The 12336-nt window shown below is 45.6% G+C and overlaps 1 pseudogene; it reads right to left on the bottom strand.

Annotated features, from left to right (window-relative positions):
* Positions 1-2067: 2067 nt before the first annotated feature.
* Positions 2068-6843, bottom strand: LOC106604129 (uncharacterized protein K02A2.6-like; annotated as a pseudogene).
* Positions 6844-12336: the final 5493 nt, after the last annotated feature.

Genomic DNA, 12336 nt, shown 5'->3' with positions numbered 1-12336 from the left:
ACGACTCACTACGAGCTCACAGAACAAGGCTCCGGGCAGCCGAGCGGAAATGGAGGAAAACTCGCCTCCCTGCGGACCTGGCATCCTTTCACTCACTCCTCTCTACATTCTCCTCTTCTGTCTCTGCTGCTAAAGCCACTTTCTACCACTCTAAATTCCAAGCATCTGCCTCTAACCCTAGGAAGCTCTTTGCTACCTTCTCCTCCCTCCTGAATCCTCCTCCCCCTCCCCCCTCCTCCCTCTCTGCGGATGACTTCGTCAACCATTTTGAAAAGAAGGTTGACGATATCCGATCCTCGTTTGCTAAGTCAAACGACACCGCTGGTCCTGCTCACACTGCCCTACCCTGTGCTTTGACCTTTTTCTTCCCTCTCTCTCCAGATGAAATCTCGCGTCTTGTGACGGCCGGCCGCCCAACAACCTGCCCACTGGACCCTATCCCCGGCGCGGCCCACGCTTGGATTGCGTCCTACCTGACAGGTCGCTCCTACCAGGTGGCGTGGCGAGAATCTGTCTCCGCACCATGCGCTCTCACCACTGGTGTCCCCCAGGGCTCTGTTCTAGGCCCTCTCCTATTCTCGCTATACACCAAGTCACTTGGCTCTCTCATATCCTCACATGGTCTCTCCTATCATTGCTATGCAGACGACACACAATTAATCTTCTCCTTTCCCCCTTCTGATAACCAGGCGGCGAATTGCATCTCTGCATGTCTGTCAGACATATCAGTGTGGATGACGGATCACCAGCTCAAGCTGAACCTCGGCAAGACGGAGCTGCTCTTCCTCCCGGGGAAGGACTGCCCGTTCCATGATCTCGCCATCACGGTTGACAACTCCCTTGTGTCCTCCTCCCAGAGTGCTAAGAACCTTGGCGTGATCCTGGACAACACCCTGTCGTTCTCCACTAACATCAAGGCGGTGACCCGATCCTGTAGGTTCATGCTCTACAACATTCGCAGAGTACGACCCTGCCTCACACAGGAAGCGGCGCAGGTCCTAATCCAGGCACTTGTCATCTCCCGTCTGGATTACTGCAACTCGCTGTTGGCTGGGCTCCCTGCCTGTGCCATTAAACCCCTACAACTCATCCAGAACGCCGCAGCCCGTCTGGTGTTCAACCTTCCCAAGTTCTCTCACGTCACCCCGCTCCTCCGCTCTCTCCACTGGCTTCCAGTTGAAGCTCGCATCCGCTACAAGACCATGGTGATTGCCTACGGAGCTTTGAAGGGAACGGCACCTCCATACCTTCAGGCTCTGATCAGGCCCTACACCCAAACAAGGGCACTGCGTTCATCCACCACTGGCCTGCTGGCCCCCCTACCTCTGAGGAAGCACAGTTCCCGCTCAGCCCAGTCAAAACTGTTCGCTGCTCTGGCACCCCAATGGTGGAACAAGCTCCCTCACGACGCCAGGACAGCGGAGTCAATCACCACCTTCCAGAGACACCTGAAACCCCACCTCTTTAAGGAATACCTAGGATAGGATAAAGTAATCCTTCTAACCCCCCCCCTTAAAAGATTTAGATGCACTATTGTAAAGTGGTTGTTCCACTGGATATCATAAGGTGAATGCACCATTTTGTAAGTCGCTCTGGATAAGAGCGTCTGCTAAATGACTTAAATGTAAATGTAAATGTAATAATTGTAATACATACATGCAGACACCGCATCATTCAAATAATGGAGTTTGATATTGTAGTAACTTGACAAGGAATGCCCACACGCATTTCGATATTACTTTCCTTTACTTTCAACCCAAACCTAAAGGTGTATTGCCAGGTACAAACGGTACAAATATAACATAACTATATAGCCCACTCAGCCGGTGGTAGAATCACATTGCACAGAACTCACTCTTGGTGATGACATCATCAAAGGGGAAAGGTCACGGTTAATGCCAATAATAACCATGTAATTATTTATATAGTGTCCACACTATAACACTTCTCCCCCCTCAATTTAAATCCTCCCCTGTAAGGAAAACATAAGGTTAACAAGTACACCACATTAGTGTTTTCTTCTCTTTACTACACCACACTGTATAACTTCTGCTGGTGTTACCGTAAATGTAACCAAAACAACAACAATAAAATGACAGTCCTTATTTCTTTTCAACTAGGTCTGCTGCTCCAAACAAACACTAACACCACGAGTCTCTCAGTCTCAACTACAGAGTTAGTCTTTCAGGAGGCTTGTGACTACGCTGTGATCTGCGCAGTACTCCTGGTGTGCTACGAGACACGGGTAAGGCGTGTCCCAGTGGAGCTGGGTCTGAGGGCACAGGAGCAGGTTGGGTGTTTGTGAGAGAATGTCCATCACCCTCTGCTGGAACCACTGAATGCCCCTGTTCCTCAGATGCTGTTTCCTGTGGGATTTCAACTTGTATACTACCACCCACAGCTGTTCCGTCTGAAAACATGGTCTTGTCTTTGTCATAGCGCAGGCGGAGATGGTCCTGGTGTCTGCGCATGACTCGACCATCAGTCAGTTTGACCACAAAGGAGACGGGACCACTCTGACTCAGAATGATACCTGGCAACCAGCGTTGGCTGCTTGTGAAGTTGCGGATGTAGACAGTGTCATTGGGTTTTAACTGTCTCTCCCTTGCGTGGTGGTGATGTCTCTCTTTTTGTTTCTCCTGCTTCCGTTCCACTCGTGCTCTGATGTTCGGACGCAGTAGATCCAGGTGAGCTTTTGGCCTTCTGCCCATTAACATCACCGCTGGAGCCTGTCCTGTTGTTGTTTGTGGCGTGATGCGGTACTGGAACAAGAACCGAGAGAGCTTAGTTGTGATGGTTCCCCCAGTCATCCTTTTGAGCCCCTCTTTCAGTGTCTGCACAGCCCGCTCCGCTAAGCCATTTGAGGCCGGGTGAAACGGGGCGCTGCGGACATGGCGGATCCCGTTTCTCCGCATGAATTCTTGGAACAAGTCACAGGTAAACGTTGTTGCGTTGTCAGACACCAGAGAGTCCGGCAGACCATGGGTTGAAAACACCTGCCGAAGCTTTTCGATGGTTGTCGTCGCTGTGATGTTGCTCATGATGTGCGCCTCCAGCCACTTGGAGTGTGCGTCCACCATGACAAGGAACATGTGACCCATGAAAGGGCCTGCAAAATCTATATGCAGCCTAGACCATGGGTGGTCAGGCCACTCCCACAGATGTAGTGGCGCCATCTTCTGGTTGATCTGGCACTCAGAACATGATTTAACTTTGTCTTCTACCTCCTGATCCATGTTAGGCCACCAGATGTAAGATCTGGCTAAACTTTTCATCCGGGAGGCACCCGGGTGAGCCTCATGGACCTCATCCATGACTTGTGCACGGCCAGGGGGTGGAACAACCACTCTGGACCCCCAGAGTATGCAGCCATCCTGCACACTCAGCTCAGTTTTGCGCTTTGCATAAGGTCTTAGTCCATCATCCTCTATGACAGGAGGCCAACCCTGCATCAGGAATCTTTTCACTTGGGACAGGATAGGATCCCGGTCTGTCCACTGTTTGATCTGTTTGGCATTCACAGGTGAGTTTGACAATCTCTCCATTAGGAAAATTGTCTCGGGAGGCACCACAGTTGTGGCAGGCATCTCTGGTAGCGGGAGACGGCTGAGCGAGTCTGCATTTGCATTGTCCTTCCCCGCTCTATACACTATCGTGTACTGGTAAGCCGACAGTGTCAGGGCCCAGCGCTGTAACCTTGCTGAAGCCATGGGCGGAATGCATCTTGATTCACTAAAAAGGCTCATCAGTGGTTTGTGGTCAGTGCATATGGTGAAGTGACGACCGTAGAGGTACTAATGGAAGCGTTTTACAGCAAAGACTATGGCCAGACCTTCCTTGTCTAACTGTGAATAACCCTTCTCAGCACTCGTCAGCGTACGTGATGCGAATCCAATGGATCTCTCTGACCCGTCCTCCATCTGATGAGAGAGTACTGCCCCGACGCCATAGGGTGAGGCGTCACATGACAGGATGATCTCTTTGTCTTGGTCAAAATGAACCAGAAGTTGTGCTGATTGTAGTAGTGCTTTCACTTCCTTGAAAGCTTTCTCTTGGGCTGGCCCCCACTTTCATTTACAGTCTTTGTGGAGCAACTGATAAAGTGGAGCCAACACTGTTGACAGCTCCGGGAGGAACTTACCATAGTAGTTCACCATGCCCAGGAACGACCTGAGCTCTGACCCATTCTTGGGGTTTGGAGCATCCTTGATTGCCCTGACTTTGTCCTCCACAGGACACAGACCCTGCGCTGTGATCTTGTGACCTAGGCATGTCACACTCTGTGCTTGGAATGTGCACTTGCTACGCTTCAGGCGCAGCCCTGCCTCAGAGAATCTCTTTAACCTCTTGGGGCTAGGTGGGACGCTAGCGTGCCACCCGTGGTGCACTCCATCAACAGCAGGTGCATTTCAAGAGCGGCAAATTTGAATCCAAATAAATGTCAAAATTCTAATTTTTCAAAAATACAACTATGTTACACCATTTGAAAGATAAACATCTCCTTAATCTAACCACGTTTTACGATTTCAAAAAGGTTTTACGGCGAAAGCATAAATTTAGAGTATGTTAGGACAGTACATTTACAAGAGTTGTGTGTAATGTTTTGTCAAGTCAAAGACAGGGTCACCAAAACCATAAAACCAGCTAAAATGATGCACTAACCTTTTACAATCTCCATCAGATGACACTCCTAGGACATTATGTTAGACAATGCATGCATTTTTAGTTCTATCAAGTTCATATTTATATCCAAAAACAGCGTTTTACTATGGCATTGATGTTGAGGAAATCGTTTCCCTCCAATAACCGGCAGTCAAGTCAGCGTCAGAAATTAAATAATTAAAATTAGAAAACATTGGTAAAATATTATATTGTCATTTAAAGAATTATAGATTTACATCTCTTGAACGCAATCAACTTGCCAGATTTAAAAATAACCTTACTGGGAAATCACACTTTGCAATAATCTGAGCACTGCGCCCAGAAAAATACGCGTTGCGATACAGACTAGACGTCATGTTGGGGAGATCTAAAATCGAAAATACTATGTAAATAATCCATTACCTTTGATTCTCTTCATCAGATGTCACTTCCAGGTATCACAGGTCCATAACGAATGTAGTTTTGTTCAAAAAAGCTCATCATTTATGTCCAAAAATCTCCGTCTCGTTAGCACATGATGTAAGCCAGCCGGACTTCTCGTCATGAACGAGGGGAAAAATATATTTCCGTTCGTTCAAACATGTCAAACGTTGTATAGCATAAATCATTAGGGCCTTTTTAACCAGAACATGAATAATATTCAAGGTGGACGAATGCATACTCTTTTATAACGTATTGGAACGAGGGTACCCAACATGAACTAGCGCGCCAGGTGTCTAATGGGACATCACCGTTCCATGGCTCTTGTTCGGTCAGATCTCCCTCCAGAAGACTCAAAACACTTTGTAAAGGCTGGTGACATCTAGTGGAAGCAATAGGAAGTGCCAAAATATTCCTAAACCCCTGTGTTTTTCAATGGGATAGGTTTAAAGTCAATACAACACATCAGGTATCCACTTCCTGTCAGAAAATGTCTCAGGGTTTTGCCTGCCAAATGAGTTCTGTTATACTCACAGACACCATTCAAACAGTTTTGGAAACTTTAGAGTGTTTTCTATCCATATATAATAAGTATATGCATATTCTAGTTACTGGGTAGGATTAGTAACCAGATTAAATCGGGTACATTTTTTTTATCCAGACGTGCAAATGCTGCCCCCTAGACCCAACAGGTTAACACCTGGTCCAGATGGTGGAGGTGCTCCTCCTCCGTCTCCCCTGTAACCAGGATGTCATCCAGGTACACTGCTACATGAGGGATCCCCTGCAGCAGATTGTCCATTGTCCTCTGGAAAATGGCTGAGCTGGACGCCACTCCGAAAACCAAGCGGTTGTACCTGAACAAGCCTTTGTGCGTGTTCACTGTGACATACTCTTTTGAGTCCTCGTCCAGGAGGAGCTGTTGGTAGGCGTGACTCATGTCAAGCTTTGAGAACGTCTTGCCTCCTGCCAGTGTCGCGAACAAGTCCTCCACCCGTGGCAGCGGGTAAGTGTCTAGCTTAGAGGCCCTGTTGATGGTGAGTTTGTAGTCCCCACATATACGCACCGTGCCATCACTTTTTAGAACGGGAACGATAGGAGCTGCCCAGCGGGAGAACTTGAACGGGTGTAATGACGTTTGCTTCCTGCAGCCGCTCCAACTCATCTTCCACTTTCTTTTTCATGGCGTAAGGCACTGTCCTGGGCTTAAAAAAGCGAGGCTCGGCCTGAGGATCCACGAACAGCTTAACTGCAGTGCCCTGCAGTGTGCCCAGTTCATCTTTGAAAATCTCAGGGTATTTTTGAATGACATCCTCAGTCACTCGGGTGTGTTTTATCTCACCCCAGCTCAGTTGTATTTTGTTTAGCCAGTCACGCCCTAGTAAACTAGGCCCATTCCCTTTCACCACCAGGAGCCGTGCTCTCGCTTCCTGGCTGTTGTATGCAATGTCCACCTCTAGAGCCCCCAGCAATGGTATGGTTTCCCCGGTGTACGTACGCAGTCTGATCCCTGCCGGTGTGAGGGCAGAAACCTGTCTTGAGCCCCATTTTTGTTTGTAGGTCTCCTCACTTATGACAGAGGCAGAGGCCCCCGTGTCAACCTCCATCCTCATCTGCTTTCCATCTACCTCCACTGTAGCATAGATAGGCTCTGCGCGCGGCTCCCTCACATTAAACATGTTGTAGGAACAATGCTCTTCCTCCTCCTCTGTGCTCTCTAGGTGGTGCGCTGCTGACTGAGGCTTTGGTGCTGTGAACTTGCCCAGCCAGTCCGCCCACCCTCTGGCTTGCTCCTAGGACCCCTGCATTTTTTTGCTAAATGTCTCTTTTTGTTGCAATTGTGACAGACAGTCTCCATGAACTTACAGTTGTTACCATAATGTGTCCCTCCACATCTGAAACATTCCACTGCTTTTCCCCTTTTTCCTGCCACCTCTTTTGTCACCTGATGCACTGCACAACTTTCACTGTTGGCCTTTTGAATATTTTTCACATTACTAGCAGCCATCTCCATCCCTTGAGATAGTTCCAATGCCCTCTTGAAAGTCAGTGTGGCTTCCCCCAGCAACCGGCACTGTATGCTGTCCTCATTAATGCCACAGACTAATCTGTCACGGAGCATGTCCTCTAACATAGCCCCAAACTCACAATGTTCAGAGAGTTCACGTAATTCAGCAACAAAGTTAGCAACAGACTGACCTGTTTTCCCGAAAATGGCAGTTAAACTTGAACCTCTGGACAATCACTGACGGCTTTGGATTGTGGTGAGTCTGAACGAGAGCAACTAGATCCCCAAAAGGAATTTCTCCCGGTCTCCGTGGTGTAGCCAAATTCCTCATTAGCTTGTAGGTTTTAGCCCCACACACACTCACGAGAATAGAGTGCTGTTTAGCCTCATCTATGATTCCATTTGCCAAGAAAAAGTGTCCCAACCTTTCCACATATTCCGTCCAGTCTTCGTTCTCTTCCACAAACTCAGTGATAGTCCCAAACATTGCCATTATAACGCCAACTTGTCCTTGATCCTCGTTAGCGATTTGCACTTGCTGCTGATTGTCCCCGTCGGCGTTTCCGTCGCTCATTAAGCTAGCTAGCTAACTCGCCCTGTACAAGTTGATAAAGTTTTATCCTCGTCGCCAAAAAGGTGTAGTAACTTGACAAGGAATGCCCACACGCATTTCAATATTACTTTCCTTTACTTTCAACCCAAACCTAAAGGTGTATTGCCAGGTACAAACGGTACAAATATAACATAACTATATAGCCCACTCAGCCGGTGGTAGAATCACATTGCACAGAACTCACTCTTGGTGATGACATCATCAAAGGGGAAAGGTCACGGTTAATGCCAATAATAACCATGTCATTATTTATATAGTGTCCACACTATAACAGATATGACTGAAAAATAATGTCTCAGAGATTCATACCTGAACCACACCTTTATTTGCCAAGGAAGAGTACATGATCAGTGAATATATTCAATGTACAGGCTTTAATGTGGGAATCTCATGCATGGTAAAAGCTACAGTACATATGTATATAGGACTTGCATCCTTGGCACAATAAAGTTATTATATTCTACTCTATTCATAGGCTTCATTAATGACATTCAGACTTGATGTTGATACAACAACTATGATAGCTGAGGTTCATAGATTGGTATGAATATTAGTTCAGAACCTAACGTTTTAGGGTCCATACACAGATTGGCTACATACTGTAGCTAGCTACACATCCATAGGCATACAGTTAATTTTATCCTCCACTACACAATAAGCAAGTAAATAGTTAGCTAGCTATGTTACTGCAGCTGCATTGCAAGGAAAGCTTACACAATTGTACATTGAATTTGCAGTAAATCCTTTAGCTAGCTAGATTCTTTGCATCCACTGTTTCACAAGACGACAGCCTTGTTTGCTGGTTTTCTCAGGAGTTCCCAAAACATTAAACAACACGAATTACAAATTCATTCTCCTAACACAAGCTAGCTGGCTAATGTTAGCTAGTCAGATCACTTGCTAAATAGCGATTTTCGTAAATTAACTTTATGACAAAAAATATGCACAAACGTTTGTCTACATTAACTAACATATTCCTCTCAATTGAACATTTGTTTTGCTTGACTCGTTATGACGTTATAACAACCTACCATTTGGTCCACCATAGCGTTTTGTCAGCCATCTTTGTTGAAGAACGCCACCAATCAAGGGTGGCTCGCGTCAAAATCTGTCATTGGAACCACTCGATATGATTGGTCATATAAAAACCTTGGGACCTAAATGCATAATGAGTGCTCTAACTACCCCTTGTGGTGGTCTGGAGCAATGAAGCCGTGACGCTGGGTACCTCTAAGTCCCACGGTGCAAGCTCGCAACTTTTAAAGGAGGAACCACTGTAGGTCAGGAGCCATTTATGTGTTGTAGGCCTGTAGTTTGCATTTTTTGGGATGTCACTTCTTGCCACTGAAGGGCAGTAATTCATAATGTGATGGGTCAGGTCATAGGTTTGGTTATGTTTACATTTTAAATCAATCAATCAACTTGGATTTAAAACGATATTTGTCAGTGTCCGACTCAGATTCAGACATTTCTGCCGTGCCGTTCAAAATATGGCCAGCACTGGTTGTTGTTGGTCATGGGTATTCTCTTGCCTGTTCTGTAATAGCTTGATAGCCTTGACTATGTTCACCCTGTTGCCATTTACGATGAGTAGGATCTTCTCCTCTGCTATTTCCCATACGTCCAATGAGCAGTCAATTAGTCAATTACCTCTACGGTGTTTGGATGCTAAATCCATTGGAGGTTGAGCAAAATATGCTGTGCCTTGTTGGAGGAGGGGTGATAGAATCAGGCTGATATGCCCATAAACGAAGCAGTCAGACCTATACACAGGATTATTTCATTCCTCTTTCAGAATCTCCTTATCTTTCTGGTTTCCTGTATACATTTGCAAACAATCAACCTGTTTATTTTAGTAGCGCCAGGAGTTTTACATTTGGGATCAAGTGTTTGAATTTTCTGAAGGTTGGCTCATCGCGGACTTGAAATTGGAGTTTGGTTGGGTTTTCCCTTTTATCACTGTTCCCCACTCACTCCCTCTACTCGCTTTCTCCTCTCTCTCCTTCCTCTACTCTCTCTCTCCCCTTTCTCTCTCCCCTCTCTCTCTCTCTCTCTCTCTCTCTCGCTCTTCCCTCTACTCTCTCTCCTCCCTCTACTCTCTCTCCTCCCTCTACTCTCTCTCCTCCCTCTACTCTCTCTACTCTATCTACTCTTTCTACTCTCTCTCTAAACCCTCACTGTACTCTCTCATCCCTCACTGTACTCTCTCTCTCTCTCTCTCTCTCTACTCTCTCTCTCCTCCCTCTACTCTCTCCCTCCTCCCTCTACTCTCTCTCCTCCCTCTACTCTCTCTCCTCCCTCTACTCTCTCTCCTCCCTCCCTCTACTCTCTCTCTCATCCCTCACTGTACTCTCTCTCTCCTCCCTCTCCTCTCCTCTCTCTCTCCTCCCTCTCTCCTCCCTCTCCTCTCTCCATCTATTCATCAATCTATTCTTTCATTCATCAATCTCTCCATCCATTCATCCATCCATCACTTTATCCAATTATTTAACCATCCGTCCATCTATCCTTCCCTTCTCTCAAGGTCTTGTTTTGGGCTTCGACATGGAATTGCACTCAGAGGCAGTGTGTAATGAGAGTTTGGAAAGCAGGTGGCATCATGTCTGAGTGGACTGTTAGTATGAATACAGAGAGACTGGAAATAGTGAGACCCAAACAAAAACAAGCACAAGCATGCATGAAAACACACACTTGTGAGACACACACTAGTGGGACACATATATACACACACACACACACACACACACACACACACACACACACACAAATCCCAGCACATTGTATTGTGCTGACTCTACAATACATTTCCTTTTGTCCTTTCAAGCAATGTACTTAAGCCAATCCCATACAGGGCTTTACCTTTTTCTTCCGCAACTGTTCACACTTATGGTTCACGCTCCACGCTCTCCCTTAGATTTCTTCCCTGTTATCTAGTGATAGTGATGCACAAGCTAGGCCTATTTGAAACATTGCCATCTACTGGCAGCATTTACCCACCAGACAAAGAATTTTGAAAACCCCATTAGAAAAAGCTTGAAAACCCCATTCGATTTTTGCCCAAATTTTAGAATGAAAGAAAACTAAAACTAAACATAATTTGATATTTTTTATTTTATTTCTGTTAGTTTTACAGTCAAAGCTAATCGTTTCAGTATAGTTTTTCATATGTTTTTCTTAATTATTTTATTTCAGTTTAATAAATAGTTCTCCAAATTGTAATTTTTATTTTAGTTTCAGTTTGAAGAAATTTGGCATGCTGCCTCGGGTCCTCTCCAAATATTACCGCTGTACCATTGAGAACGTCCTGACCAGTTGCATCACGGCCTGGTATGGGAATTGCTCCGTCCACGACTGCAAGACCCTTCAGCGGGTGGTAAATACAGCCCAGTACATCACTGGGACCATGCTCCCACCCATCCAGGACATCTACTCAAATCCGTGCCTGGGGAAGACCCGCAGCATCATACAGGACCCCACACACCCCAGCCACAAGCTGTTCCCTCCCTTACCATTGGGCAGATGGTATCAGAGCATGACGTCTGATACCAACAATCCATTAGACTGCTGAACACATGAACTGGACTGACCGCCTGCTATGATTCTCCGCACCTTAGTACACATGCAATCACTCACGCACACACCCACACATATACATTCATGCTACACACACATCACAACTGCTGAAACCAGACTCTTATTATGATTGCTAAATAATGCACAACTTAAACACTTGACCAATCCCCCCTTCCCCAAACACATGAACATTTAAGACTATAAAATTGTGGCTTCCTGTAATATACTTGTGCTAAAATGTTTATTCTATTTTATTTAGCCATTTACGTTATGTTGGTATTCTTATCTTTGTATTATTTCTTATTGTCGTTGCATTGTCGAGAAGGAACCTGTAAATAAGCGTTTCATTGGATGGTGTATACCATGTGACTAATAAAACTTGAAACACACAAACGTATTCCTTTGTCCTTCTTAGTACTAGGGCTGGGAATTGCCAGGATGCTCACAATACAATTTCACGATACTTTGGTGCCGATACAATATGTATTGCGATTTGATACTGTGATTTTATTGCGATTCAATGTTCCAAATATATTTCTCACCATATGTCTGCTGCAGAGGGACAAGAGAGAGCCATGAGGAAACAAATTTTGAGCATTAATGGAAATATAAGTGCTGAAAGCAAATTGTCTCTAAAGATGCACTATGCAGAAATCGCTCCGCCATTTCCTGTTTGCAAAAATTCTAATAGTTCGCCTAATTTCAGTTTATGTGACAAAACAAGCAAGTTGTCACATCCTGACCAGTAAAGGGGTTATTTGTTATTATAGTTTGGTCAGGACGTGGCAGGGGGTATTTGTTTTATATGGTTCGGGGTGTGTGTGTATGTAGAGGGGTGTTTGGTTTATGTATTCCGGGGTTTTTGTCATTGTTCTATGTTAGTGTATTTCTATGTTCTGTCTAGACATTTCTATTTCTATGTTTAGGTAATTGGGGTTGGGGCCTTCAATTGGAGGCAGCTGTCTACCGTTGCCTCTGATTGAAGGTCCTATAAATAGGAATGTGTTTGTCATGGGATTTGTGGGAGGTTGTTCTTTGCATAGCTGTGTGTTGCCTGCAA

Source organism: Salmo salar, chromosome ssa01 (assembly GCF_905237065.1).
Source record: "Salmo salar chromosome ssa01, Ssal_v3.1, whole genome shotgun sequence".
NCBI classification, from domain to species: Eukaryota; Metazoa; Chordata; class Actinopteri; order Salmoniformes; family Salmonidae; genus Salmo; species Salmo salar.
Note: the sequence above shows the minus strand (reverse complement) of the source record. Positions and strands in the feature narration are given on the sequence as shown.